This window comes from Hetaerina americana, unplaced genomic scaffold, assembly GCF_022747635.1.
Source record: "Hetaerina americana unplaced genomic scaffold, ioHetAmer1.1.p SCAF_3, whole genome shotgun sequence".
NCBI lineage: Eukaryota > Metazoa > Arthropoda > Insecta > Odonata > Calopterygidae > Hetaerina > Hetaerina americana.
Window position 1 is genome coordinate 19,611,457 of NW_027286874.1, and position 27,492 is coordinate 19,638,948.

The following is a 27,492-nucleotide window of genomic DNA, read 5'->3' on the forward strand; positions in this document are numbered from 1 at the left end:
ATTCGGAAAGAATAATTGATACATGCTCTTTCCCTTTTCCTTTTTACATGTGGACATGTTCTAGAATATGATGATGGAGCGCAAAATTGTGGGCCAAAATATTTCTAAAAACTTAATTTGGAATGCACATGTGTATATCTATATTACCTGTAAATATATCACCTCCGACTACATTTCTCCTTGCTTGCTTGTATTCTAATTGTAGATTTCATTGGTTCTGGTAGCCGTTGTTAAGACATGTGAAGCTGACTTCTCAATGAGCTAATCCTGACAGTTTACCTATGCTGCTCCTTAAAACCTTTTCCTTGAAATATCCTAGATTATTTTTAAGACTCCCTTTTAATGAACTCTCTTAAAATAAGTCAATCCAAGTTTGTATGATGTTAGTCGGTGTAGTTATTATTTAATTGAAGCAATACCGAAGTAATATATGCGCAGAGATATTGCTCTCTCTTCAAGTATTAACTCGTGACGTGTAACAACGGTAACCTCGTTTGTCCCCCCTTAATCATGTTGAAACTTCCTGACTTCGGTTGATGTCTCAATAAAATGAACTCTTTTATCCGTAAGAATTCTTGTGTAAATTCGGCCTCCTGTTTCACGTTCAGCTGTTGAGCTAGTACAAGTTTTTAAAGCAGAAAAAAATTTTTCCTGTGAAGCATTGACACGATCGGTCGATTCTCCCAACTGCTTTTATCCATTTTCGACCCAATATTATTGGTGTCCTTTGTGTCACGGTCGCTTTCAAATTAAATTCAGGCATTTCCAATCCGTTCGTGCCCGAGCCCTCCCCAGCCCCGCCCCCGTTAAACATCCCAGCCACCCCCACCCTTCGAGTCGACGCACTCAGTCTCCACTGGCCGCTACCCTTCCTGCCCCCTCCATTCCCTCGGTCGGGCGTATCCGAGTGTTGCGAGAGGGAGCGGGCGGAGGAATGGCCGAGGCGGGAGACGGGGGAGCTAGGGGCGGCATTCCCCAAATCGATCGCCCTCCTCGTGGGCCCCTCGACTCCCTCCTCAGCAGACCCCCTCCCCCCCTCATGCGCTCCCCCTCCGTTTTCCCTCCACTTTTGCCGAACCATCCCATCCCATCCCTCCCTCAGACGAAGTCCTCCCGCTCCGATTCCCCTTCCTCCACCGGAGGTGAGGACGGGGTTTTTGCGGGAGGTGGAAAGGGTTTGAGCGGGCTGCTCCGCTGAGTTCAGGGATCCCGTGAGGGCGGGATAGTGGGGACGGGAGGGGAGGAGGTGGACGAGGGAGCCACCCACGCCCCTTCCCCATCCTCCATCCCGGGGGTGGCGCCCCGGTCCTCTCCAAGGAACCTTTCACTCTGTGTCCCTACTTGCCCACCCACGCTCCTGCATATTTCTCTCTCTCTCACGCACACTCGTGTACTTCCCCTTCCGCCCGCCTTCTCTCTTGTGCCTTCTTCAAGCACCGCCACACCCTCCTTCCCCCTCTGTACTCTTCCGCTTGGACCTTACCACACCCACCGTCAACCCAATTAACCATCGCCTTCGTCCATCCCATCCCTATCTGTCTCCCCCTCGCCGAATACGTTCTCTGATCCGGGAGTCCCCGGAGCGTCCGCGAACTCACATTTCCCGTGTGGCCTGAGACATCCACTGGAAAAGAGGGGAGAAGGGCATCGCATCGGAAAAGTTATTTGTCGCTGTCTTCGAGGCGACGAAAGGGTGCGAAGCCGTAGGGGTCGTTTCCGGCGTCTTTAATCCAGATTTTTGACTGAGGGATTTCCCAGTATCCAGGTAATATTTTTGTCCGATTATCGTTTAGATTGCCTTGGATGAGTGCGTCCTTTTATTACGGTGTGATGATATAATACCGTCACTTGGTATCAGGTGCCGTCAGTGATCTCACATTACATTGAGTTATGCATTAAACGATAGGTACAAGGAGAGATATGGGTAAAACGGGAGTATTTTAGGCATAGTATTGAGAATTTATGTTCTGCGTTGCTATTACAGTTAATATTATTTGTAAAACAATTCAGAGTAATTCATGAGCTTGAACATACATAAGTATATTGCAATAAGTTCAATGATTCGCTGTCACAATGAAGGCCACTTCATTAATTAAATTCAGGTGTCGAAATTGCTGAAGTACATCTTTCAGTGATTTATTTTTGACTTAAGATCGTTGGTATTAGACTTATTGTAAATCCGGTTTTTGTCTTCCTTGTGCGGTTTTTAACTTATCGACAACATTGAAGAATCCCCTTGGATTCTGTCCACGCACGCGCTCATGCTTAATTGCTAATGAAGTGTTGATTCTTTGAGAGGAAACTTCTTATAGATGCTGAGGCAACGACAGTATTTTTTAAATTAATGGGTGTCTGGCTTACATGAATGCATCCGAGGTACATTAAAATGTCTATTTTATTTCATTTTATGTTCTTAGAGCTTTTGTTTAAGATATTGTTGGGTATCTAGTGTAACGGTTATTTGTAATTTCTCGGCGTGATAGCTTCAAACTCCAGATGCACGATAATTATAAGTTCATTCTCATTATGGTGTTTTGCAGTCATGAAGTTACATGGGAAGTATTGTCTACATATGGACGCATGAAGATGACGACTAGAGTTCCATGTTCTTCTTATGGCTTTTAAATTCAGAATGTTCACCCAATTCTACGCCCGACCTTCCGGCCGGGCACACTCTGCTTTCATTCTGCCTATTAACAAGAACTTAGAGGCAGACATGCTCCATTTTCTGACCTCAGAAATGGGCTGCTGTGCTGTCAGGACTATTTGTTTCACAAGTTCGTTTGGCCTCAATTGGGAACGTTTTCATCCCTGTCAGCTGCATGAATTGGCGTTGGGAGATAATAACTCTTTGCTCGTCCATTATATTTTTTGTTGTTTGTGCGAGTTTAGAGTGAATAAAATGAAAATTATTCACGATCTCGAAATCTTAGAAATGTTGTCATATTCGGACAATTTTAAAATGCATTGTTTTCGCCAAATCAAATTAGAGGGTAATTCTATGCTGAAGGAGTAGTATTAAAATTCCTGTTGGCATGATTTTATCGTATTAACAATTATGACTGCTCCTCTAATTTTGATTCAAGAAATGTCCCAGAGAATATAGATCGGATAGTATTTTCTAATTTTGATTGTAGGTGTTTTAGCAATTATTTTTATATTCAGCACTATAATCCACCACTAAGGAATGAATGTCGTCCAAAACTGAAATATAAATCTATCCGTTCTCTCATGGGGTTAGTGCTTTCAAAATTAAGGTTTCTGGAGTAATTGCTTGCTTGTGCTTTACTAATTGTTGGGTTAAATTACCCTTATATTTAATTGGTTATTATAACGACTGTATTGTTGTATCTGGGTGCATATTTTCATTTTTAATTGGTCGGGTGAAATTTTGACCTCAGTAAGGATGTAATTCTCAAAATGCCCCGCTGTGGCAAGTAATGAAGATGGCGGATTTCTGTATCATCCGTGTGTGAATATTAACCCTCTGTCAAGGGCTTGCACAACGAAGGTTACACGTAATTATTTTCCGTCTGTAATGCTTATTGGCAAAAAATGTATTCAGTAATTGTTTTTTTTAATTCTTAGTCTACTCTTATGTCCAAATTATTAGGTTACTAGTTCTTTCAATTAAATGTATTCTGTAATATTTAAATATTTATTTTAAATCGACTATTTGAATAAAATATCGAGTGAGATCGAAATTGTGTTATAAGACTCTTTCGTAAGTTTAGCTGTGCACAAATGACTTAGTTGTAAAAATAGCTGGTAGGGTGGAAACGGATGGATGCTCCCAGTACTATATATAATACGGAATAATTTTTTCTATTAACGGTCATTATCACATTTTTTTAAATCTTGGGATTGGTTTTAGTAGTCAACGAATCTAATTATTTCTCCGTAGGTGTATTCATAGTTGTAAAGCTGAGGTGTTTCATCTCTCCCTTTTAACAGTTCATCTTTGGCCTTTCTTCCTAGTTATTCATTTCCATAATTATTTTCATTATATCGTAAGAATAAAATTTCAGGATTCAGGGTGTGCCAAATTAGTTACTCTCCTGTCGCCAGTGTCCTCTACTCACTCAGTCACACAATACACCTTCATTGATCGCGACGGTGTATGAATCTTATTTTCATCATGGTTCCTTAGAACCACGTTCAAGTCACTTGTAATTTTCCTTTCTCTGTTAACTACTAATGTCCAAGAAAACTGAAAGTATCATAACAGCCTTTAAAAAGATAACTCTTTTGTGTCCCAAAATTGTATTAACCCTTTTCTTCTAACTTCAAGGTGGTGTTATTTTCCGAAAGTATTTATCACTTGACGATGAACCCCAATCAATATCACCGCAGGCAACCCGAAGGTAGTTTAGGTTAAGGATGATAGAGCTCATCTCTTACCAACCCCAATGACGTGTGACAGTCAATCAGGGTGGAAGGGCCCATTCCATTCCCTGTGACGCCTGGGGTTTCTTAGGAAGCTCTGATACGCCGAAAACAGTTAAGGTTTAGATAAATGTCATGGTCACCGTAAATTAAACCCGGGCACCCGGTCAGTAGAGTGTCTAGCTAGATAGCCGCTTGCCTGCTTTGAAAATAATACTTGGTAAGTTACCTGACGCATTCGGTTTCTCTCTCATCTGGAAACCCTGAAAAAATTTAAATTTCCTTGGAATCTATCGATTTTGAAAAAAAAAGAAAATACTGGCATTGAGGAGTTAAAAATGACAAATGTTAGGATGTGGTCAGTTAACAGTTCCAAATTTATGGTATGGTATTTCAGTTTTTTAGAATTGGGAATATCAAGAAAACTCGCTTGTGTCTTTTCGACAATTTTAATTGCTCTTCTACTTTAATAATATTATTTATTGACTGTGAATTTCTTTTTGAATCATTGATACATAATATAGATGATTTCATTTATTAATTTGATCCACATAAGTATCTGCGGAATGTATCGTTGCTATTAATGAGTTAAGTTTCCTTTCAGCAAATTGTGTATCTTAAAACATTTCAACAAATCGACAGATGCTGTTTAGTTATTTGACCTGACGTTTTGTATACAAGAATGGCATTCCTATTTTGGCTATGGAGGCAAATGAATCCGGTCGAATTGGAACGAATAATTCTATTTGTGAACTTCCTGAACTCATCTCGAGTGCTGCCAGGTATGAGAAGGTCGAAAATTACGCATTTTGTGTAAAAGGTACATGTAGTAACGATTAACTCTACAAATTATCTATGAGAAGCGGATTGACTACTTTATGGTATCGTTATGAAAGAATGGCAAGGAGAAGTCCCGTTTTTCTCCATCATTCCTCCTCTCTAATATTCCTGCCAAATCCTGCTTACGCCTTATCGCTTGTATTGCAGATACTTCCAAAGTCGCATGCGAATCGCATTACCTTTAAACTACTTGTGTTTCGCTGGTAGAAGTATATTTATTTGCTCTCATATTCTTCCGATTCTGAATAAGAATTTTTAGTACTTAAGCGACCAAACTTCCTAATTGCCAAAATTACAAATTCGGGACCATCGAAGAAAAGTGAGCCGTCCTTTGGAATAGCTATCATAAATTTTACGACACGGAAATTACAGGAACTTCTTGTGTCATATCACTCGCACCGCTAAAACGGTAATATTACTTTTAATTTGGTATCTCCCGGACTTATCGGCTCACATTTGGAAGCTCCTCCGTCCTAGGGGTAATCCTATTGAAGCTACTGCAGAAGTTTATGTGGGTCCCCTGTCGCTTTTCTCTCTCTCTCTCTTTTTCTCTTTTGATGCATAGTTTTTTAACACAGGAAATTCTTGTCTGGAACGAAGACTGAAATATGGACCCCACCGGCTGTGATTTTGCATCATGCAATTTTATTAGTCAATTAAGTTACTCCATTCGACATTGCTAGCTGCTCCTCTGATTTTTATTTACACCTTGAGGAAGTACAGAAATTTGATGCAGCCTTTTATTTTACTTAACTGTAGTTTTCAATTACAATTTTTCTCGCTTATCTTAAGAAATATTTCCCTAATATTTTCCTCCAGACTTTTAATTCTGTAATTCATGCACATTTTTTTTCATTTCAAGTCTCAATTTGCCGTAGTTAAGCTACTCGGGAGACTACGGTGCAAACCGGAGTTGGCATTGTGCTTTAATTCAATTAATTTTCTAGAATGAGTTAATAATGAATATTACCTCGATTTTTGGAGAAAATTAAAAAAATTATACTTAAGCACGTAGAGCACCTGCAGTTAATGATATAAAAAAAATAATTTGATATTTCAGACGGATTCGAACATAGAAAAACACACCGGGATGTCATAATATTTTAAAATATGCATTTTTTATATTTGCATACCTGACTCCCAACCCTGAAAGAATTTCACCCGCCATTGGACGTATTGGACTTATTTGACGACTTTGATTACCCATTTGTAAAAATTTGCCTACTCGCAGAGAAAAAGTTGGGGGATAATTAGGCAGGGGAAGGAAAAGAAATGGAATGTTGGCCGGAAAGGAAGAGATGTGGAATATCTACGGAATTGAAGAGGAATTTAATTATACTGTAGGACGTCTGATTATGTCTAGTTAGGCGAAGCTTAAATATGTAGCGATAGTAGGTCTGTGTCCTAAGTCTACCTGAAACTGTAAAAAACCACAAACAAATCACTTTAGACCATAAAATTTTTAATTCTTCATTCTCAGGAAATTTTGTATTCACTGATCATCCTTGCATTATAGATTCAACTTTGATATTGTGAGATTTTATCACATACACCACGTATTAAATTACAGAGCATGGAAAAGTATATTTATCATTATTCATATCTTATGCTACTGCCTCAGTTCATGTACATATTCTACGTTCATATATTCTATTCTACTGTCGTAATTTACATTTTAAGTAAGCTAGAATGTAACACTTTTATTTTTGAGAAGTATTCAAAAATGTTCCTATTATCCAAGTGTCTCGTTTAAAATTTTTAAATCAAAGGCTTATTTATGTATGAAAATGTTTCCGTGATACATGAAAATGTAACCCCTTTGGATTACAGATTGGCGCATACTTATTTTATTTAAACACTCGATTATTTTTTTCCTATTCTTATCTCAGTAAAATTTTCCTTATCTTTTAAAATAGCCTATATATTTGCGTTTCATTTTCAACAATGCTTACAATTTGGGTGTGATGGTATCTGTGTTCGTAATGATGATTTATTGCTTCCATTACCATAAGCAACTAACACTTTTCTGTTGTATTTGAGTTGCAGTTCTTATGTGGTCCTTGATGATGAACTCGTTTGCGTTATCACTAAACAATCGTTCAAAGACTATTTCAAAGCTGTTTTTTTTTATCATTCTCCTACTTTCAATTTTGGCTAAATATGTACTTTCCACCCTTAACTTAAACCAAAAACTTATAGATCTAATATGCAAAACGTAAGCCACGGGAGCCTCTATTTGAATATCAGATTTTTAAGTCTTATAGCCAATAGGGTAGTTTGAAAGTAACGTATTTGTTTTAACATGGCATTCTTATTTCTAGATTTTTGGCAATTCTCTCTTTATGTAAATGTCATTTTTTCAACTCATCTAAATTTGACAACATTATCTGTACAATTTGATTGAGATGAAATCTGATTGGATCCGAATCTGATTGGATCCGATGAAGTTGGTGTAACTTAAAAAGTTAATGTAATAAATCTCGTTATCTGAATAGTTTCGCCTAAGTCAGCCATTTTTAGTGCAGATAAGTCAGCGCAAGGATCGAGACCGTATTAATTATTGAAGCGCTTATTACCTGATGATCTTCAAAGACTTGGTAAGCACGGAGAAATATCCTTGGTTCCGGAAGGATATTTTTTCAATGGAATTTTTCTCATATCTTCCCAAGGAAAACCAATAAGCAAATATACAGCCAAAGAAATATCTATCAAAGGCTATCAGGACACTAGAAATAGAAGTTTATATAGATAGAGTATTTTCAGTATCCGTATTCGGAACGAATTGCGTATTAGTGAATTTGATGGATGGTGAATAGGAGCTGATGGCGATGGAAGTTGGCATGTAACCAGCATTCTTACAACGCAATAGTACTCCTTCCGCATATGATCCTTTCGAGTTGTTGCCATTTCGGTCGACTCCCCTCCTTCCCCCGAGTTCACGTTGATAACGCACCAATTTCCATGGTGCGTCCGAAATATCGCGCCACGGCCGCTTCAAAGCAGGGTGAAATCCAAATTTTACTTGAGTCGGGAAAGAGCCGCCACCTGCTGTCATCCGATCCGCTCGCACCTGCTCCTTCCGCTTGTTCATTGCGTCGGTCCCCGCGCTCGTTGTCCTCGGGGTGACTTTACCATCCGGCCATTTCGGCTGGGGTATTCGTTCATCCGCACCTCCTCGGCCCCTTCCTCCTCCACTCCTCCATCGGTGTTCTTCCTGTTCTCTCCGTTTGCCCCTGCGTTGCCATCTCTTTGATGCGCCTTCCCCGTAAAAGAGAGCGTTAACCCACGCCCTTCTACATTATTTAAATGTGTAAACATTAGCTTACGGTAATTGGCATTGTAAAGTTGTTTCTACCTTTTATTTGTGGCTACGTTCCATTAGAACACAAAAAATCGCCTGCCAGTATTTCCCACGCGAAGAGTGAATCATAATAACGTTATAAGTTCTACTGATGTTTATTTTAAAAGCGACCGATTTCGTCGAATAGTCGACATCATCGGGTACAATATATAGGACTTATAGACATTTATATTTGCATGGGTGCGGTGGTAGGGGATTTTGGGTGAATGGGAGGTGTGGTATGGAGGGGGATAGAACTTGGGGGAAAGGTAGGAGCGAGGATAGTAACCAATCAAGGAAGGGGGGGAGTGGGAGAGGGTATAGTTGAAGTGCAGAGCGGTAGCTACGAACGGTTGAGTTGACTCTCCGCAGGGGAACAATGGTGGTGCTCGGTACGGAAGAGGTGGATAGGAGAAGAGAGATTACTGGGTGTAAGGGACATCAAGGAAACACATTATCAGTAACCAGGAATCCATTTCCAACGTTTTTCCTTATCTCCTGTTGTTCTACGACGTCCATTCTTTGGCCCTTGGTTTCCCTATGGAGGACTTGGTAAAATCGCTCTTGTGTCCTTCCCATAAGTGTTTGGCAGATAAGGATTCTGAAATATTTTCCGTGTGGAAACACCGTTTTTTTAAATAAAAATCAGTTGAACTTAGAAAGTTATTATTATTCACTTTTCATCATGAAGTTCCATCAAGTTTAGCCGAAAACCATAGAATTCCCACGAGATTTATTTCTCAAGTATCTCGGTTTCACAGATAGATGCCAATTTCAAGGTTTTGAGCTTGAAAATGAGAGTTATCTGTTGTTCCACATGGGCGGTAAAACATAAAATTGCGTAAAATTAACTAAATAATATTGTGAGGATAATTGTGAATGTATGTATTGGAAATGTAACGTAAGAAGATGTGCTTATTTCTCTTAATTTTATTCGATGTATGCGCACAGTTTCGTTATTCCCAGCGTCCATTCCTTAGCCATGTGAAAACACTTAGTTTCGCCCTCCTTTTCGGATTCCCTCTTCAGCATCCTTCTATCCAGCGATTGAAACATGCATCTTTAATCGAATATATATTTATTTGGAGCTTCATGCAGATTAGTTTGTTGTGATCCAGAGTTTGCAATCTATTTCAACCTTCAATCTGCGCGGTACCACCTTATTCTGTCCGCAACTCCTGCGAATTTCCGGTTTCTGACGTATCCATTTTACCGATTTTTCCTGGCTTATATGAGGGCATGGGGCCCCCAGACCGTGCGCCCCGTGCCACCTTTCCTCTCCGTTCCTAGCTTTGCCGTAGCCGTCGCCGCCCTCCCAGTCAGTCACACGTCCTCCCACTTCAAATCCCAAGACTCCGACTCCTACGCTCAAGTTCGTGCGCGATGTCCGCCGCGTCCCATGGAGGCCCGTCGGCCTCCTCCCGCCTCTTCCATTATTTGCTCCCTTCGATCGTGTTTAGTAATAAAAAATGATAGCTAAGGAGGCGAGCCCAGTTTGCAATTCCACCATTTTCTCATATTCGACGTCAACCCGACCTTCCCTTACTTCTTCCTTCCAGTTGTGACGCAGGAGAGTATCGCTATCTAGCTGCAGAGGTTTTATTAGATCGATGGGGATGTTCGTTAGTGAGTCTGTTTTAATAACTGACTTTATTTTGCTCAATTTTTTCGCTAAATATTTTAACTATTTTGTGTGCGTTATTGTGTGAATTAAAAACTAAAGTTCAAATTCAAACACGCAAAAATAAATTGGTAGAGATAGGTCAATTTTTTGTGACGATTATTTTTAGATTCATGTTAACGTTTCGTTCTCGGTGTTAATAGTTCATAAGTTTTTTTAGAGCAGCATTAACTATTCATTCTGAGAGAACATAATAATATTTAAAAATGAATTTCATCTGAATTTGGTTCAATGCTCTCCCCGCGAGATGAAATGATGATCCATTCGTAAGTAAAAATGATTGCCTGGATATTTGTCCTTTAATAACAGAAATTGGCTTATCTACAGTCTTTGCTGTCAGAATGCATCGTAGGTGTAAGGTTGGCGAAGTGTTGCTCATTTGTTATTTAAAAGACTGCGGTGTCGAGCCGTAATTTATTTTTCTGGCTGATTTACGGTGGCAAAAAATGCTTTTTCATTTCTACCTGAGTATAACATTACTTTTGATAAGTAGAATTTTTATTGCCATCTCGAGACATAAGTAGATTTCGCATCTCCATGACGATGTCCCTTCTGTTTTGGTAATCAGGTATATGATCTGCATAAGGTCATCTCATTTTATCTTCAATCGAGTTAACTCGTGAACAATTTCGTGCGATTATGTTTTACGAATTTCGGCGTGGATTATCAAGATTATCTATAGCATCGATCAACTTACTTACACTTTTGGCGATGAAGCCCCATCCTTTGCCACTGTGAAACGCTGGTATAACGAATTCAATCATGACCGCCGTTTGCTCAGCGACGAAAGTCGTGAAGGTCGTCCAAAATCAGTTGTTGTGCCAGAAAACATTGATGCTGTGTAAGAACTAGTAAAGAAAGATCGTCGCGTGACTTATCGCGAGATTGAGAAATCATTGGGGATTAATATTACGAGCATCAATAAGATATTGCATGATCATTTAGCCTTGAACAAAATTTTTTCTTGTTGGATCCCACATAATTTGACAAAAGCTGCATAAAAGCTGTATACGTTTAACATTTACACTGGTGACGAATCTTGGTTCTATGCGTATGGAAAGGGCAAAAAAAGGATAGGAATGTTGGACGGAATGAGGGGAGTAATTAAATTGCGAAGATGAAGAGGGGCTTGTTAAGGGGAAGGTGTTAGGCTGTGTTTTGTTAGGAGAGACAAGCTATTTATTTTGTAGTTGTGTCCATCCAAACCTACTTCAACCTGTAGATTACCTATAATAATCAAATATCGTCTAATGCAATCGTCGAGGAATCTTTTTTTATCTGATGGAAAAAAATTAGATGCTCCCTTAGTATTAAAAGAAATTTACATACCTACGATAGAATGAAGTAGTATTTCTCCCTCCGTCTAATATCAATCCTCATTCATTTGCCAACCGTACCTCCCAACTGTAAATCAAACCAGACCTTCTTCCCCATAGGCTATGTGCGTCATTGCGTAAATGCCTTTCATTTCCGGCAATAGGTCGCCTTATTCTTAAAAACTTGTAACCTGTTCCTGAAACATATAGTAACCGGTTTTCTCTGTTTTCCATTTCCGCTTTGCAGGCCACGGTCATTTAAATTATCAACAGAGGTAACTTCAATTCGTTCGACCTAATCGGTAAACAGAACGCTCGCTTTGGATTCACTCCAAGTAAAGTTGTTTCTCAAGCTGCGTTTGATTATTAGTGATGAAATCAATTACGGAGCCATTACGTCAGTTAAATTTTTTGCTCGTTGTAGATTGTGTCATTTCGGACAACATTGTTCCTAGTACCTCATTAGCTTATGTTAGATGCCTGATATTATACGCCAAATACACTAAGCATTCCTTTCATTCTGTGTTCTGAAGCATTGCTTAGCAGGTAAAGTTTAATTTTCGGGAGGCTGCTATGTATGCATCCGAATTGATAGCGGCTCCGTTTCTTTCTTCTCTTTCTCCGTTTGCCATGATAAACGTCACTGCGTCAGGTGCACGGGCCTTGTTCCTTGGCACACACTTCTTCTCTATTTTGGGGTCTCCTCTTCGGATACTCGCAAGCTGCATTAGACGGAATCAATATAGAGTGCATGGGCAATCAGCCACTGGAAATTTATCACGTATTCATGTAAAATTTTACCCCGTCCGGATGGGTTCTTGTTAACTGTCTGCCCTGGATGATTTAATCGATTAGTGAATTGAATAAATCATACATCTTCTGCGGTAATATTCATGTTGTGGTATTAGTTTTAAATTTTCGAATCGTTTGAATGGCATTTCCGATTGTCTCTAAAATTATACCCAACGTCTCCCCAAGATATTGAAAAACTTGTCTAGTATTTTGGGAGTTCCCAAGTCAATCTTTGGATAGATTATTGATGATAATGATTAAGGTATCTCAGTGTTGATTCTCATATTTCTGCATTCAACAGAGCACTGCGGCAGGCCGATAATAGCTTGATTAAAAATATACTATGGTAAAAGAAACGTCTGGCGGCAGTCATGGTAAGGGATTCACCTGAAAAATAACAATACCAGTTTATAATTCTTAATTGGATTGTGCCATCGTCTTGAAAGTGAAATATAGATATTCTATGAATAGATATGACAATGTGATAAACTGATATTTAGCGTTAGTTAGCGTTCAATTCATAGCCCAACGTACGTTTACCAATCTTATCATAAATAAATTATAGAATGATAAAATTTAAAAAAATATATATTCTATGCGGTCAATTTGGTACACCATTGAAATTATCATGCAGGTTGATACGAACCAATTCCACATCAAATGTTTTCCCTAACGCTCGTTGTTGGGGTATTGATCATGTAGTCTATAATATCATGAGGTGGCCATAAGTAATCACTCAATATTTTGTGTGATACGGAAAATTTTGATATTTAGGGACACTTTTTCCTGAGCCACCATCATAAAGGAATTTTATGAAGTTGCGCTTGGACCAGTAATGATTATATTTATTTATTGGTTGATTGAAACTTTTTACTTTAGCTTTGTTCATTTTGATGAAAACACACGGTTCAATGGTGCTGCTAAGTTGGGGGTGTGCTTGATGGTTTGAATCAAATGGACGGGGTAACTTTGAGTTTCTGATTCTGACGACTCGTGCTGACTGATTAAATGACGAATTAAAGCTCTCGCTGATGTTAAGCCAAATGGAATCAATCATGGTATTACGTATCTGGGGCAGAACTTGTGGAAAGCTGATGGATCAGGTCGGAGGACCTGAATTCCCCCATTCACTAGTCTATAACTCTCTAATCTGAATTGTCGCTGTGTAATCTAGACTAGGGGTAGCTTTGACGCCGATTGCGCAATTAGACATTCAGAGCGAGAATTTCAAAAATTCGAACTGGGAATACTAATCCTTTGGAGAGTCCTGGTGGTATGGCGAGAATCCCAAATCCTAGGTTTCTCTTTAGAGTTAATTACACTTGAAAAAAATTTTGAACCTCTCCAGAGTTGCGGTAATTTCTGGAGCAGGAAGCGAAGTGAATTCCCGTCCGTTACTCCTCAATTCACCACAAATCGTTCCTGCAAAATCGCGAGATGAATCGTATCAATAGATGTTTAATTTGCAACCCACCCTTTTCGTGTTTGCGCTGAAAAATAGTTTTTCTAATTTATTCATGAACGTAGAAATGAAATATCTTGAGGTGAATTTTCGTGTGACGAACGATATTTAACTATATTTAGGAAATGTAAGGCATCCTTGTGCTGTAAGATTTGAACGCGACTTGACAAATTATTAAATTTATCATTGATGATGGGACCTTGTCAATAATTTCGAATTATTTAAATTATCCATTTATTGGAATCCACTCTGAAGTAATGAATAAATTAATGAAGGATCTCAGGTTTTCCCGGCGTATGGTATTCAAGAAGTTCTCTCGGGTTTCCCACCGGGGCAGGTTGCAGTACACCGACGTTTCGAAGGCTGACTCTGCCAACGTCTTCAGGGTGAAGTGACCCGGTGGGAAACCCGAGAGAACTTCTTGAATAATGAATAAAGTGTTCAAGAGAGTATTTGGATATTTTGTTTCTCATTATAATTTCACGAAATCGGAGGGTTGTATGAATATTTTTGTATGTATAAAATCGTAAACAGAATATTCAACCCGAAGGTCGGTTTCGTAAGGAAAAATATTAGCATTGGAAAAACTGGCGCAGCCTTACTCGGAAAGGAGCAAACCTAGAACGAGTCACGAGCAGTTTCAATTTGCTCCCCTATCCGGCTAATTTTTTAAGTCTAAATACACAGTAATGCACCTTATGGTCAGTTTGGTGGGTGATGATAAGATTTCACCCTACTAAGCCCGACGGCGTTTTAAAGTCACACGTAGGGGGGCCAGTTCCTTTCCCTGTGCCGGTGATGGGTTCCCAGGAAGATGTGGTACCCGGAAAATCACATAGCTTGGGTGGAGCTATAGGTGCCCGAAGAAGCTGGCCCGGGAATCGAACTCGGGCCCTCCCAAGTCCTCAGTAGTCCAACGCTCTACCCCTGGACTACCGTGACCCACATGTATATGGCCTTATATGGTAGTCATGCTTGTGACTATACTTAGTAGTTATATTTTAACGTTAAGGACTCAATTAATTATGGAAACGTTTCATAAAATTAGACACATGTATTGTATTATAGTGTTTCCTAAGCTTTGACGTTGAATTATATGAAAGGTAATTATGTGTTTAAGTTATTATTTTTATGCTCTTTGTTTAGCTAAGAGTTAAGGTTTACTACTATGAAAAGTAGATTGTATTAATCTTGAAAAATTTGTCTCAATAATTGTCTTTACCTTCTATATTGTGCAGCTTCCTTCTATACCTCTCGGCCGATCTAAAATCTCCATGGAATCCAAAGTGGAAAATGGTTCACGCTATTATTTTTTTATGCGAGATCGCGCGAGGTCGCTGCGCATTTCTAGTAAACACTTGAGTTATTTATTTTTCATTTCTCAAGGATATTTTAGGTACACGAGCACACAAAAAGCCGATGCTTCAATGAAATAGCGCTGACGGGTTCACATAGCTTTCGTGAATCGCAAGGTGTCAGCCCCTTCCTTACTCTCCCTATCCCCCTACCACATTCCCACGCTCCCATTCACCCCTCCCCACTCACCCCTCCCCACTCACCCCTCCCCACTCACCCCTCCCCACTCACCCCTCCCCACTCACCCCTCCCCACTCACCCCTCCCCACTCACCCCTCCCCACTCACCCCTCCCCACTCACCCCTCCCCACTCACCCCTCCCCACTCACCCCTCCCCACTCACCCCTCCCCACTCACCCCTCCCCACTCACCCCTCCCCACTCACCCCTCCCCACTCACCCCTCCCCACTCACCCCTCCCCACTCACCCCTCCCCACTCACCCCTCCCCACTCACCCCTCCCCACTCACCCCTCCCCACTCACCCCTCCCCACTCACCCCTCCCCACTCACCCCTCCCCACTCCCCACTCACCCCTCCCCACTCACACCATTTCCCCCACCGTCTCTTGTGCGGACCTCGCGCCCCGCCGAAGTATATAGTATATCCTGCTCAATCCACCGCCCACACACCCTCTCCTGTCCCGCCCCTCTGAAAAGACCCTCCCGGCTCTTCTCTCTCGTCATTCCACGCTCAAGCCCAGGAAGATCGCGGAATTTTAAAGATATTTTTTGCTTCCTCCTCGCACCCCATCCTTTGGGTCTCGACTCCATCGATTTTCCCAAAAATATCATGGATTTTGCTGTGTTGCTATTACCGGGGATCATTCCTTACGAAAAAAACAACACTGCTGTAGTTCTCGAAAAAAACACCGTCAATTTTCTTCCGCGAGGTGTATCTGTTTACGCCTCACGTCATTCCTGGGGTATGTTGTAATCCCGAAGATATAAATTGAACAAAAAAATGTAATGTATATGGAAATGATGGCAACCTACTTCCTTTAATAAAAAACGAAGGTATTTAGTTCCATCCCATTCAGGCTATTTTGGCAAAGGTGAATGCTTAATCTTATTAGAATGAAGTAAAATATCGCCTTCGTTCTCATTGTAAATGATGGTTGGTATGTACTTCAGGCTTCAGATTCCTTTCGGTATACTTCGCGAAAACCATTAATTTTGACGCAATGTTTTAATTTCCGTATGCCTGTTTATTTTTTAGTTCCTGATGATGTCTGAACCTGGAGAAATGATATAATAATTAAATAAAAGTCACTAAGTATATGATATTAATTTGGGGGTAAGTTTTCACCGTTAAATTTAAAGCAAGTTCTTTACTCTTAAGCGTGAATTTTCATGAAACCAAAAATTATCCCAAAGTTACCAAGCTAAACTTAAAATAATAATGTCGTGTTCGCAGTTTGGCTCATGGTTCAGTGCTCAAGAAATATCAAAGTGAGCCGCCTGTTTTGCCATAGCTTTCATTCTTGTTTATCGGCTGACCTGAAAAAATTTTCACTATGTCCTCGATATAACATCTTTGGAAGTATGTTTACTTATTTTCCCAAGATGGAGGGTTTTTTCAGAGGTTTTCGAACCCTCTAGCAGCAGCAGCGTTTATCCCAAAAATATCTATTTTTATGTATGACTAAGAGCTGACTAAAGTCAGTGGTTAGTGGTTGTAGTTATTCCTCATCATTATAGATTCCTAGTTCTCAATGGTTGCGACGTGACGTATAGCGGGCTAATGATCTTCTGTGATGCCGTTAGTTGTTTCTTCCTAAATATTTTTAAATATTTGCGTCATAGCTTAGTAACGTCGTTAATCTTTAATTAGCCCTTTGAAAAAATAATACTTCAATCATAGCCCAACTGATACCACACCGTAAAGAATATTGAAAAACATTTTCTGAAAGTTTTATTTTAATCTATTTATGATTCACTTCGAGACAGAAAACTATACCTAGATGCCGATTATCACCCAGGATTCTTGCCCTTCCGTTACCGTTTTAAGTTCCGTTACCTAGGTTTAGTTCCCTATGTCCTGGTACCGAAGTTCTGGACACTAGTTTTCTTGACCGAGGTAGTCACCCCTGAAATCTATAATAAAGTCTTTAAAAACAGAGCCTGGTACCTAGGTACCGACATTCAGAAAACAATATCGTAGTTACTGGCCTGGAGATAGTGGAGACTAACGGAAACTGGTAACCCGCCCTTCTACCATGATGCGCGAATTTCAGAGCTCTAGTACATCTATGCAACCTACCGTCAGGTTGATACCTGTTTTAGTTTTCATTTAATAAATTTATTTGTAAGTTCCTTGCGCAATTCCGGTTTGAGTGATCAAGGTGATTAGGTAAATCAATTAAAGACAGTGGTTAATCATTTTGTAGACTTTAAAAATAATTTATCGTACTGTAAACGTTCTCCTCTCCTGGGAATCGAGCAACATCTTTAGCCTCGCGAAATCGTGCACTCCCCCTTCTTCAAGAACTAGTAGCAAGTCCTTTAAAAATCCCCTTGATACTCTACCGAAAGAAACTTGTCAGGTGGTATATTATTTTATTTTCTTTGAATTAATTATTTTTTTTTTAAATCTTCGTTTTAGAGCGAGTAAACGTACCCTTGACATGATATTGGCATCTCCGCTCCGTTCTTAATTTTTTTAAGTTGGCTAGAGCTGATTCCTGGTATCCCACGGATACGGCGTAAATTCGGAAGTTATATGCACTCACTCGAGTATGGAGTGCAGCACCCTTTCCGCCCTCGTCCCCATCTATGCGGCCCCGACTTCCGCCGCCAAACCCCACCGGGCCTGCACTCTCGTCCCCGATTCCTTCTCGCTTCCCTTCTCCACCCTTTACCTCGCGCCGCCGGTTCCACCCTGGGAGGAAACCTTTGGTGTTTCTCAGGAATACAATCGCTTATATATTCCTTTTGCTTAACTTCTCATTCAGAATATGTTGTGAACCATGCAAAATAGGATAGCGGTTTGCTGAGGTTAGTTGTTGGCGTTCCCCGCAAGTATTAAGTGGAGTGACCAGTTAGATACAGGAGAGATCGATTTGGTGAAAGCTCTTGAAAGATATTTAAAAACTAACTCTTTATGCTCATCTTCTCTCGGTTATATATCTTTTAATTGACTGTTCGTATTTTCTACGAATTCTACGTGCTATTGCTTGGGTATATATGTATTGGGTATGTATATTGTCGCAATGCCACTCAAGTAATTCTGTAACTTGCACGTATTAGTTCAGAAAATATATAATTTTGTTTTCTTCTTAAGCTTAATTATGTAATCAGGTTTTTCATAAATACCTCTAATTCATATGTTTATTTATTTTCCATTATTTTACAATCAAATATTAATCAATCGGTATCACGCAGCAAACGTTTAGTTATCAAAATGTTCTAAATTTGAAGAGGAATCGGAGAATAAGCACGTATGCCCGTAATTTTTGCTCCGTTACATCTTTCACATGCCACTTCTATTTAGATTAATCCCTGCGAGACTCCACAATAGTGGCATTTGATAGTAGTATAACATAGTATTAGCATCATGGTGACCTTTTACAGCCGTACTTGAGGTCTTTTTGTAGATAATTTTCTTATGTACAAGTTGAAAAATTATTTTTTTAATCTTAGAAAGTCCTTAATCTTACTGATTGCTTACCATATCCGTGAAGTTTAAGCAATATGAACGTCTCACATTTGAAATGGGTGCAGGTATACAAGCAGTATACAGGCAGGCAGTTTAAATGTGTGAGGCTATAATCAGGCTTCCATGGGTCCCTTTAACTTCATGGAATTCGCTGTGGGAACAGTGGCATTCATTGAAAATCCTGCCCAGTAGCAGCTAGTGCGTTTAGAAAAGATATAATACACCATATAGTTATTATAATTAACTCTAATTGCTGATAGATCGTAAGTATAGGGCAACGACGTCCCTCTAGTTTTGAAATTGATTTGAAAGTCAAGACTTAACAAGCTCAAAATCTCAATAAAATTTCTGGTATTATCGTTGGTTTGGAATTCGGAATTTTATCTGATTCATATATGAACAAGGGTTTTGCTTTAGGTGTTGCCAGAGTGAAGAGTTCTCTGATCTCCTGCTGGGTTGAGTAGTAGACATACCGGCATTTCGAAGTCTTTCACTGCATTGTTTTCACCCTGGAGTCGATTGAGGTATCTCCATTCGAAACTGCTGTGTTCACGTTCTCGACACAATTTAATATTATTTTACCAGTTACCTAGCGTTTGGTTACACAGGGATTCCAGAACTTCCTACTCGGAAGTGGATTGAGAAAGTCATGATTCTTTTTCGTTTCGACGGAATAATGCCGTATTCCGATCATGGGTAGTGGCACAAGGGTGAACTAAGAAAAAAATTTGCAGCATTACAGACTGATAAGTATATTTTGGAAGGCGTATTGAATGCAAGTGTGTTTTTTAACTGGAAGCGTGAATACTTTCTTTCTGCAGTAGGCTGGCTCTAGTTTCTGCTTCTCTCCCAGGCGCTCGTACTCCGCCGGGAGCGGGCATGGCAGATGAGAGAATGACGGGGAAAGAGAGTGAGAGGGCTTCTTGGGGGTTCCTGGGAAATTTATTTGCTGCGGCAGTATTCCTGGAAGCGATTGATTTGGTCCCCTGTGAAAGCTACGGTTGGGCTGGTGGATGGGATAGCGGCTCGGTTGGAAGAGTGAGAGGAATGGTTGGGGAAAGGCATGGTGGCCACACACACCTTGAAAAGCTTTAATATTGGGAATTCTCCTTGGTTTTTTAGGTTTTCCTTGATTTTTTCCTGATCTATTTCTGCAGCAAGGAATAATTCCGAGGCCACAGATTTGGAAACGTATGCTTTGAAAAACATGCAAACCAAGCCGAGACGTCATGTAATTACCGTCCGATGTGTCGTGTATGTGGACGATTTCCTGGTCATCAGTAAACGGTCAAATTCTCACATTTTTTCTTTAAAGTTTGGATATCCTACCGATCGTTATGCTATACGAGTTACAGTTCGTCCGACTATTTGCTTTATAAACCTTCAAAAGGTACTTTTTATTTATTTCACCTGCTTTATTGTATGAATTTCCAAATTTGACTTATAATATATTTTTAAATATCAGGATTGATAATTTCCTTTGAAATACTATTGCTTCTGATAAACCTCTCTGTGTATAAATAAATTTCAGCTGAGAGCAGTGGGCATTTATGCTACAAATTAAGCTGCTTACCTTAGTTATACTGGATTATTATTTTGCCATATTACGTATAATAAAATTCACAGCGGGAATTTTCCCCGAAAGATGTTTGTTTCGCATTTTCTACATTTGTAAATTGTAGTAAATGACTAGACATTACAAGGAAACCGCCGTGATAAGTGCTTAGTAAAGGTTATCAGCATTGTAGTCAGTATTCTAAAAAAACGATAACTGTCCGAAATGTCTTGAATAAATATCTGTAGTAACACTGTAATAAATCTTCGTACAACATGATTTTGATCTTGGAAAACCCAAACAATACCTTGATATGTAGTAAAGATGTGGCCACCGTGGAGAAAAGGTTTCGGTGTTTATAAGGTTTGAAACGACTTCGTATGAGTGCGCCTCACTGATCTCATCCCAGACCATGCTTTCCAGCCAATTCCACACCATGTACAATAAAAAGGCCATAAGATTCAGACATTGCATCTTACTAGGGCTCTAGCGAAGGAGCCACTCTGCATGGTACTCAGTTGATAAATTTGTTGATGTCAGGTGCTCGTGAATCCAAAATCATCTGGAAGAAAACGACTGTCTAACGACCGATATCAGTAGAACCCTGTCGTTCTTTTCAGAATACACTTATCTTTTCTTTGGGGGTTGGATGCAGAATTATCAGATTTTTATGTTTGTTTTTTTAATGTAATCATCAGTGTTTCTTTAAGGGTCCAAGGGAGGGTTTTTTATTTTGGTGCCCAAAAAATCCCTAGCTGCTCCACTAAGATTGATATTCGATTAGGGAATGCGGAATGAGTTTTTATTTGAATGGGTGCACTCAACGTATCCAATAATTGAAGTGTAATAATCTACAGTTTAACATGACCTAGTTTCAGAAACCTCTTGAAATCCCATTACCAAGTGTTTTAATTCCGAATCTTTCCTATCGTTACTGTCATTCATTAGAAAAGAGTTTCCACTGCTCCATAATCGGGAAACTTCTAAGAATCTGTGCGGAAGCAGTTGAGGATTTAAATATACTTATTTATGTATATATTAATTAGAATTATATCCTACGTGCCTTTAAGTAATCCTCTTATTCTGATGTGCATGTTTAATTTTGGAAGCATTTAGATGGGTAAAACTTAGGTAATATGCATCCAGGAAGTAAACCTTGGCTTACAGTTGGAAGACGAAAACTGACTTTCATCGAAAATACTGATAATACTCTGAGATCCGCGTTTACCCTTTTCACGACGGTAGCAGTTTCTTTAACGGTCTTCGATTGAAGATAGTAATGCTATTGTATTCTTCATTTTATTTCTTACCTCTTCAGAACTGACCATTATTTGTATTGCGTAGTTTCTCTTTTGTTTTTCCGAGTTTTTTCATTTCACTGTTCTTTCCAATGATTTCATCAATCCTGTCCATGACTTCTTTTATAGTGAGGTATGAAGCGAATTCGCATGAGTGCTTCTTATTATTCCTCGACCATGATTTCTAGCCATTTCCACTCCATATACAATAAAAATGCCATAAGATTCAGGTAGAAATATATAATTCTGTTAAATTTCTTATTTCACAGAAAATATTTTGAAGCATGGAAGGAAAGGCTAATCAACGAAGTCATTCTACCCATCGATTCCCAGGAAGAGCGAATGGAGAAAATCTTGCGTTTTAGTAGCAACCCCTCTTGCCACACTTCAGAAGTACGGAGGTTGGTTAGCTCGAGTTGAGATTGGATTTCGAAATTTCATGATATTCTTTTTGCCTTCGTTCCATTTCTCTTGTAATTTTTTGTCAGAGAGCACATTTTCGGCCTTGAGCAAAGGCACTTCTGAAATTCTCTCTTGAGACTTGCGACGGACAGGTGTAGAAGGCCGTGGCGATCGATGAACTGGAAAATTGAGCCGAATCCCGCTTCGCCGAAATTGGCGTCCATTTCTCGGGCGCGAAGCAACTCTTCTCCCGTCTCCCTGTCATCTGTAAACGCGGGAAAAGGAAACGGCCAGGACCCACGTAGTGAATAATTCCTTCCTTTTTCCCCGCAAGTCGTGCAATATTTATCCGACCTCGGCCCTTCTATGTCTGCTTTCGTGTTTATATAGCGTTCGCTGTCCAGTTCTCTTCGGAAGACAAAAGACTAAGAGGACAAACCGTTAGTTCCCGAGCTAGCACTCCTCTTACAGGTCGGCGATTGGGGGTCGCGCTTTTCTCCTCATTTGCCAGCGGCTTCCCCCTCTCGGATCTACCTGCCTCATCCCCTCCTACTTGTCCACCCACTATCTCCACCCTTTTTCTCTATTCCTCTCGCGTGCGCTTGAACTTCCTTTACCGGGTTTAGTTTGAAGGAAGGAGTACGCTACGCAAGTCACACACCTTTTCCCAGTGAGATTGCCCTTCTCTCCCTACCACTGCGACTTGCACTTTCTGTATAGCTTGCTGAAGTCTAACAGAATTTCAAGTTAATGAAAGGAAGCAAGACGGGCGAAACTCGACCGAGAGCAATTAGTTTGTGTCCAGACGTCTTATATTCGACCATCTTTCCCTACCTTATTGATCTCACTCCCAGCTCCTAATCAACTTTCATGAGAAAGCGCGTCCCCCCCCCCCCCCCACCCTGCGGATGCCTTCGTTGGAAGTTCTCTTTCACGTATGAAGTTCTCGGTTCATATCTCCATCTCACGTCAGGGGCGCTGTTTCTGTGTGCTTCCGGAACGGGGGGAATTTCGTAGATATGCCTTCCTCATTTTCCTTCGGGATTTCGGTTCAGGTTTTCCATTGATTTGGAACCACAGTGAATAATCATTTACTAGGGAGGAATCTCGCTCTGTCTGCAAACCCACTTACCGAGGAGTAGGCCCTTTCGATGAGAGTTTCATCAACGTTTAAGCTTTTGATGAGTCATGAACAGTTGAACTCGGGAAGCAGTCAAACAAGATTTCTTGTTGCTGGGTTGTGTGGCGTATGTATTCTAGAGAGCTGGGTGGCAGCGGGTACTTTCGCGTACCATCTGCGGATCTTTCCAATAGAAAGTGGCTGTGAAGCATACGCATTATGGGGATTGCATACCGAGCAACTATTCTTTTTCGTTAAGCTCCAAAGACGTTTACCCAATCCTAATAAGTTTCACAAAACGATAGGTCTTTGTTTTCAATGATTTTTCTTTATGCTCACAGATGATTACAGACCCTTGCTGTGTTATCACACGTTTAGAATGGAATTACTTTTAATACATGAAGTTTAGGTAAAATATTTGAAGAGGCGTACATGATAAGGTTGACAGACAGTAGAGATAAACTTATATTTTTCCGTGTATTGGAAGTTTCACTCAGGAGCATTTGTTAGCAATATTCCATTTTTTTTTTTTTTTGACGTTTTAGTCCGATGCACCATTAGAATTTTTTTGACTCTTGATATACTACTTCCCGTATGATAATTAGTCTTCTAAAAAACGAAATCTCGCTTACGAAAAAGACGTTTTACGGTTGCTAATTTTACTCTAGTGATATTGATTTACCAGTGGGTAATGCATCGTTAAATTCACGCAAAATGACTTCATTGGCATGTTTTACCTCTTTCTATTTGCAGCTTAGTTGGTTGACTTAGTTCAATTGATTTGAGCGATAACATTGATTTTCATTCTCTCATTGATCTCATTCAAGCTGATGTCTTTTGTTGTGCACAGAAGTAGAAAAACTTCTATTTTCACCGATTCGATATTAATATATGTGTTGAATTATGGCAGAGTTGGATGAATTCTTGCCGAGTTGTTAATTTACTCCCTGGAAAACAAAGATTGTGAGTTGGCATTAAAAATTATATCTCCTTAGGATTCCCTCCATTATTGGCGGCAAAATGAGGCTTTTGTAAAATACGATAATATTTGCTAGGGAATGCCTGTTTTTCCAATTCGTGAGACATCCTATTTATATGGTAAGAATAAATATACGCCCAGTGTCTCAGTGTATACCTCTCGACCCTGCTATTTATTGGACGAATCTACGTGTGGCTACTAAGGATAAAGAAATGATAGTGTTGCGTCCTTGCCTCTAAATAAATACATTGCTGAGAAATAAAGTTAATATATATGCTCATTTATGTGCGTGAAATAATTTAGGAGGGCATATCACGAATAACCCAATTATAAGAGTTGTGCTTACAGCTGCCCAGCGCTTGTGTTTCGGTCAGCGAAAATCGCGAAGACAGTTCAATTAAGAATGGTCATGAAACTATTTATGCGAATAATTTTTCATGCAAAACTATAATTTTATATCATGCTGTAAGCTTGATATGCAAAGCATATGTGATAGTTTCATTAGATTGACTCCAGTTTAGCGTCAGCCTTTACTCATTGCAACATGTTTAGTTCGCCTATGCCTTCTTTTGATGAAAACGTTTTTCATGAAGGTATTTTTTCGCATTGTAAAACAGGAAAAGTCACGTTGGAATAGGTCTGGAATATGTGAAGGATGAGGAAACAATCAACATTGATTTTTGCAGAATATTCGCGATTTAGCGGTGAGTATTGCGGAAGCCACCGCGTGCTAACACGTATCGGGTGGTTTTTCTGTTACTTATGTGGGAGTGGTCCCCAGTAAAAATTTTAATATTTTTGATTGTTCTTAACCTTATTGGACGAAATCTCATAATTGCTACAGTTGTGTTAATTTTACTTCCGTTGTTTGAAATTGAAATTCTTCCCTCTCGAAACATTTTAAATTATCTTCTAGCTTTGCTCTAGAAAAGAGCTTCCTCTCCATAATCCTCATGTAGCATTGGATGGGCCTCGGCGATTTGTTCAGGCGAAAGCAAAATTCCAATTTATCATCGCGTGTTACCTCCGTCATAGATGAACTGTACCTACTTCAGGTTTCGACGATGACATGCCCGGGTCAAATCTAATGAATTTTTACCACGTATACAAGTATATTAACAACGAACAATTTATGTATTAATTTAACTAATTAATATTTTTATTACAATTAAATAAATTTTGCTCACTAAATTATGGGTATAAAAATGTTACGATCACTCTTCATTTAACATACCTTGTACTTTATAAATTGTGCTGTCGTTAAATTTTTATCCATCTCACATGAAAATTTAAATTTATCTAAGTTCCTTTGCTGCCTCCTTAACATTGTGAAAATACTAGTTTGATCGGAAATAAGCGGCTGTATCATTTGAAAATAAATAATTATCAATAATATGTATTTTGAATACAGTTATTCACGTTAGAAGACCCGGTGGTCTAGTGGATAAAACACTGGGTTACTGACCGTAGGGCTCGGGTTATATTCTATGTGACGTCTCCGGGCACCATCCAAGCTTCTGGGCTTTATCCAAACGTGTGAATTTTCGGGTACCAGATCCATCTGGGAAACCCCAGGTGGAAAAGGGAAAGTACTGACCCCCCCTACCCTGATGTGTGAATTTCGCACGCCGTTGGGCTTTGTACTACGTGAGCTCCACCCTAACCTATTAAACAAACCTTAAAATTCATAACTATAGTTTTGTATACCTTAGACCATTATTTTTTTGAAAAAATAGTGCTTATATTTTCCGTTTAAACTAACTGTAACTTCAAGCATCGGCTCTCTGTTTGGCATTCTAGGTACAGAGATTCCAGTTTCACACTGAAGCAATCAAAATTAAAACAAGGTTTGACCGCCGCTTGCACCTGGTTTTCTTGATATTTACCTAGAGAAAGGTATAATTCGCATTGTACCCACTGACGATGCAGTGTAATTGATAATTGTTCTCTTTATTTCCTTCCATGTAATTTAAATTGCATAATTATGTTTTTTTAAATAGAGTCGTACTCGTATGATTCATTTAGTTGTTTTTCGGTGTTACATTAGGGTGTGATAAAGGCCGTCCGTAAGTGAACGTTAATAAAGGTCTTCCTTTTTTTCACCTGGTATTCTTTGTTTCTCCGGCGATGGAAATTTGAACTGAAGCGACGATAAAAGTTATTCGGTTGAATAATGAAATAAATTTAATTCTGTCATTTGTGTGCTAGCTAATTCAATGGTAACCAAGTTTTATCATAGACCTTTAGTATTTCTTCAGGCTTACTTTTAAATCGTTGCATTTAAACTATCGCTAAGATTTCCCATCGCTAAAGAAATCTATCAATAACACCTTCCAACATTCGTCCGGATAGCCTCGTCACTTCCTTCCGACAAAAAAACTGCGGAGCCACGGCTGTTAACACCCTTGGCGCCTGAGGTTGCCGAGTCCCATGTCAATGTACGACGAACGAATTAGCACTCACGCGTGGTTCTGGCCGAGCATGTGATGTGCACTAGTGCTTTTGGCTTCATCTTTCGTGTTCAGATGAGCCTTATGCTTCTCATAGCAAAAATTTCCTTTAGTGGATGTCGATCCTTGCTCTACCTGGTCGTTCATGGTACAGTTTCATTCAGTTTACGATCTTGAAATTACTTTTGAGGACACATATGGAGATAAAGAAATAGAGTAGTGAGGAAAGGAAGTAAATTCTTCTTTGATGTTTTTTCCTAGATCATTTTAGTCGCCGGAGAAGTACTTAGCCCCATTATCAAACTTTTTTCATCTGACTTTTTTCGTCAGACAAAACATTTTTCTTAATGATGGAAAGGCTTGAGAACTCCACTGTAGAAATGTAGGATGTTACATCGGCACCAGGGTTTCTTTGTGATTCATTATATGCTTGTTATTGTTTAGTTCCTAGTGGTAGGCAAATGTTCAACAATGAGAGGGTGTATCCGCATCACTTATTATCACTTCTGTATGGAATTATAATTGCCGATAAGAAAATTCTCTATTTTACGAACTAATGCTGAATATAATGTTTTCATTTGGCAAACCTTTCACGGGTATCATCCCGAGAATTTTTTCTCCCTTAAGGTCCATCCCACAGGAACATTGTGTGGGTGGAAAGGGAGCAGTGGGGGGAGGGAAATGGGGGGTAGACCAGCGTTACTAATTACTTATACGAGAGAGCGATTAATTGAATTCTTATTATCACCGTAATTGCATTCAATTATCTGAGCATTATACGTTTTAAGCGAATAAAATTATTTTATTTTCTCTGACTCGTAAAGATGAGATTTCCACTCTTTTCTTTCTCGCTTATTTCT

General features: G+C 39.5%; 1 protein-coding gene across 10 annotated transcripts in view; it reads left to right on the top strand.

The window, feature by feature from the left end:
* Positions 1 to 27,492, top strand: part of MESK2 (misexpression suppressor of KSR 2) — a 164,301-nt gene that overhangs the window by 68,441 nt on the left and 68,368 nt on the right. Inside the window, exon 1 of one of the 10 annotated variants that reach the window (XM_071587423.1) lies at positions 1,329 to 1,765. The exons of the other annotated variants lie outside the window; for them this stretch is intronic. The gene's annotated coding sequence lies outside the window, so the exon portion shown is untranslated. Of the gene's footprint in view, positions 1 to 1,328; positions 1,766 to 27,492 lie in introns of those variants that run through there. 10 annotated transcript variants of the gene reach the window in all.